Here is a 4,896-nt window from a genome sequence, read left to right on the forward strand (position 1 = left end):
TAATTCTAATATAAGAAATAATATCCTAATTATAAAAATTATAATATTAAAAAAAAGGTTAGAACTAAAATTAGAAAATAAAAGGTAAAAATGTTAGAAGTGGAATTCGAACCCGTGACATTATACCTGCAAACCTTACCTCCTTACCAATTGTGCCATGTCATCTAATTGAAATAAAATGACATTTGTAATTATATGAGGGCAAATTTTGGGGTACAACAGCAGACATAACAACACATCAAATAAAAAGCTATTTAAATGACCTAACAGGGCCGTAGTTTCTTCAACCATCTCGCACGATAGAAGAGCCTTAGTGTTTATTGGCCGGCCCTCCCAGATGGCCTCTCCATCCTCGCCAATTACCGAGTCACTTTCCTTCGTTACCCATAGCGCCGGAACGAAGCCCTTTACATAGCGACACAAGGTCACTTAGGTCGCCGCATCCTGATCGTCCAAATCCTCGTCCTCACAGGCATAATATTTGGGATTGTTGAGGAAATGCCCCTTCCACCACCTGAAGGAAAAGCCTGATGTCAGCTTCGTCTTGACCCGACTGTGCTCGTCTAGGACCCGCTGATCTTCATCATCGGTGACACTGACCATCCTCAGGACAAAATTGTAAGCACTTTCACTTTCAGGTCGGACGATGAAGTATTTGTCCTTAAAGTCCTTGACAGAGTCCACAAACATCTTGAAAAGCCTACGATCAACGTTACAAAAGGAGACCCAGTTGTATTCCCCCCCAGACGACTGCCGTTGGATCCGAAAGCAGCGGTGAAACAAGGATGTTGTGGCGCCGATACGCAGGTACCCACGGACGATCTCGAAGGCCCGCATAAAGGCAAAAGTATTTAGGTGGAGTTGAGAAGACGCCAATGTGAGGTTCTCTATTAATGCAACCTGGAAGCTAGAGAAAGGGATTCGAAAGCCGACTTCTTTAAATGTATTCGTACATCGCGAAACGGTCCCGAGGGAAGGATGGGCATATACGAACAGTGGAAAGAGGACAGCTAATAGAGCAATTCCGAGGGCTACCCAGCCCCAACTCTTCCACCATCCAGAAAGCGCCTGCTAAGGAGTCAACGTAAAGAGAGGTTATCCCCCTCGATTCTTTTGCGACCCATTCTAAACCCGGGTCAGTCACTGAGTGAAAAAAGGGGGACGTCCTCTTCATATTCTGATGAAAGTTACCCCTCGTCATGGATGGTCGGATCACCTGCATGCAGAAGGAAAGAAGTGAATTCGACAACATATCAAATCCACCCTTCCACTACAAGACAAGTGAAAGGGTAGAACGGGAGGCAACATGTACCCCCGACCGAACCCTTTGTAGGCTCCTCTTAACATCAACCAAACACGGAAATCGTCGCTAGCCGAAGGCCGCGAAGCCCCGGGGACAGAATAAAAATTAACAAAAATTATGTCGGGGGAAAACATGAATACCCCGGGGATTCCCTTGAATCTCCCAAGGGAATATTCGCCAATGGCATGTGTCATACCCCAAAATTTTCCCATCTCATTTCTCTTAACTCATGTTAAAGTACAATGCTCAAAGACACATCCTCCTAAAAAATGGTCCAAATAATTAGGGTTTTTATTTCTCCGAATAAGATAAATGAATCAAAGGCTCCAATGCATTTCATATGGCTTATGATGTTTCAAACTATCTCCATGACAAAATTCAGGTCTTAATTCCAAAGATTGATCACTCAATTGCTTAGAAAGTTAACCGTCGACTGATTCGACCTAAAAGTCAACTGTGGTCAAAGTACAGTCAAAACTCTTGATTTTTTGTCAACAACCTTATTTTGAATTATCATTCATCATTTGATCAAATATTGATCATGATTCATCAAGGAAAGTTCATAAATCAACAAATTCAAAAGTTTCTAAATTAGGGTTTCATATGAGAAAGTCAACTGAACTTTGACCAGCCATAACACTCACATGGAACATCAGAAATTTACCATCTAAAGATCATTTTGAAGGAAATTGGATTCTCTGCAATTTTGTCTCTCACAAGCCAAGTCCAAAAATGCTTCATTTGAGAGATATGGATCAAAAGATTATAGGTCCTTTTTGAAAGTCAACCAAAAGCAGTTTTTTGTCAAAGCCAATATCATCAAGATAAAATCCTCAAATGGAAAACAGCTTCCAAAGTGGCTTGTAAAGGACATCTTAAGGTTTCCAAAAAGTCCTAGAACTCCTCCATACCTTAAAAATTGAGGGAGATATGCCTTGTCAAAGTTGGACAATTTTGAGAAGAAAAATGTGAAGGAAAATGGTTCAAAATGAATCTTTTTGCAAAGGGACCCAATCTTTCTTGGCCGAATTGTTATACCCCAAAATTTGCCTGCATCTTTTTCAGAGAGAAGGCAACAGATTTCTGTCTACAAATTGGGAGTTTCATATAATCTTGGATTTTATTTCATAAATATCCTGATTTTATGAATACTCGGTTTTTAGAATATTTCTTATACGGTATTTTGGTTTGCTGTTGAATTTATTCTTACACAAACGCCAAGTACTGTTTATCACTTCACACACGCTATTTATTTGAGATTTATTTGCAGATAAATAGTACTGACGTAATTGGTATAGAATTAAATTTTTGCAGGCGCAGAGTCCGTGGATTCAGACTGTATTGGTAACAATTAAATTATTATTAGTTTTTATTTCCCACTAATTTTTGTACTATACTATTGTTTTCAAATCTTTTCCTTTCTTTTCAAATCTCTTTCTTTCAAATCAAATCCTAACTTTATTCCATACATCTCTCTTTTCAAACCCTACCATACACTTTCTTTCAAATCCTACTACCACTCAAATTTTCCTTTTTTGTACGGTATCACTTCATTCCCCAACGTCTCCATCCTTCTTTTCACTCTATAAATACCCCTCATTTTTTCCATAAATTCTCACATCAAAATTCACTCATTTCCCAAAATCCTATCTCATAATTATTTTCTCTTCTTCCCCGGCAAAAATGGCAAAGTGGATGGATACGTTTTTTCTTATGGTCATCACTGTTTTGGTGGTGATCATGTCCTTTTTCTGTCTGCATAGTCCTGAAAAATGCGGACCTGGAATGCTTACACTCCCGTGCATCTATATGTTGTTATTTATAGCATGGGTTTTTAATTGTCATTTTTAAAGTTTGTCGTATCTTTCGCTTTCAAATAATGTACCGTTCATTATATTTGTCGTAATGTTCGTTATATTGTGTAATATTTGTACTGCCAGTATTAAATGTTGTACTATCTGTCGTACTGTAGTTTAATTATCAAGATAATATTATGTGTGTTTATTGCTAGTTAAATATTTATTTTTCTGTGCATTAAGTATTTTTCAAGATTATTATCGGTAATTTCGTTCGCGTACGGTATATTTTATTTATTTATTATGTTTGTGTTTTTCTAACAACTCGTGTAAATAAATTTTCACCATTAACACAACAAAAAAAAAAAAGAAAAAATTAACTTTAACTGTTAAGTTTTCACTTTAACTGTTACATTAAGGCCCAGACAGCCAGTTAATAGTCAAACCCGCTGACAGCACGATTCTCCGTGTTTTGTATCATCATTCAAATCAATCTTTTGAATTTAAAAATTCCAAGATTTTTGTTCTAGAAGTCTTCTGATAATCACATGATCAGCAGAGACTCAACACTGCACAAAAATCAGGTACGCTTAACTGTCTCCTACACAAACAGTCCCTAACTAGGGTTTTTGTTTTTTCAGGAGAACAAGTTTTTTGAGACCTCAAATGGATTTCATGGACCTCCATATGTCTCAAAGTACCACCAGACAAATTTTCAAACTTCAATTCGCTCGGACGCACAGTCAGCAGCTCAAACAGTCAATAGACGACCAGTTTGACCGAAAAGTCAACAGACAGTCAAAAATAATTTTTTTTGTCAACATCCATATTTTGTCAAAAGATTCATCATTTGATTAATGGTTGATCATAATTCAACGAGAAAAGTTCAGAAATCAACAAAACCCTAAGTTTCAAAATTAGGGTTTTCTCCTAAAAAGTCAACTGAACTTTGACCGGCCATAACTCTCTCATCGTTCATTCAAAAAATTCCAATCAAAGCTTGTTTTGAAGGAAATTCAATTATCTTTCAAATGAAATAGATCCCATGGTCATTGGATTTACCATTTTGAAAATATGAGCCAGGACATTACAGGTCATTTTCAAAGTCAACAAAAAGTGGTTTTTTGTCAAAGCCCATAACATCAAGATAACTTCTCCAAATGCAAAAAAGTTTCCAAAGTAGCTTGTAAAGGACATCTTGAGGTTTCTAAAAAGTACAAGAACTCCTTCATATGATCGAAATTGAGGGAGTTATGCCTTGTTGAAGTTGGCTATTTTTTGGGAAAATGCATGAAACTAGCATTGATCAAAAATGTTTTTTTTTTCAAAAAAGGCCAAGTATTCATGATCCAAACATGTTTCTAATGACCAAAATTAGGCCCATGACATTTTTGTTTCTTTTTTAATTTAATTTTATTATATTTAAAATTAAATTAAAAAAAGAAATGATTCAAGACAATTATCCAAAGCTTTTGTCTTTAGCTTGAGTCACCAAGATAGCTTAACTTCTGCAGCATAGAGATTGTACAACAGGCCTAGAGCAAGAGGGTGAAGAAAATGAAGCCATGGCCAAAGAATTCAAAGCTTTATATATTAAAAAATTCAAAAGTTCAAAAGCAATCAATAATTGTTAGCTTAAGAATGAAGCACTCTTATTGCTCATAAATAGCTTAGGATACTTCAGTAAGAAGGAGGACATAAATTCAGAATCAATAGCATGCTTGTATCCTTCTTGTATGAACTTGAAATTTTCAAAGAAAGCTAAATTTCGAATTTTGAGTTTAAGCTAATTTTAAT

This window comes from Vicia villosa, unplaced genomic scaffold (assembly GCF_029867415.1).
Source record: "Vicia villosa cultivar HV-30 ecotype Madison, WI unplaced genomic scaffold, Vvil1.0 ctg.002076F_1_1, whole genome shotgun sequence".
Classification (NCBI taxonomy): Eukaryota; Viridiplantae; Streptophyta; class Magnoliopsida; order Fabales; family Fabaceae; genus Vicia; species Vicia villosa.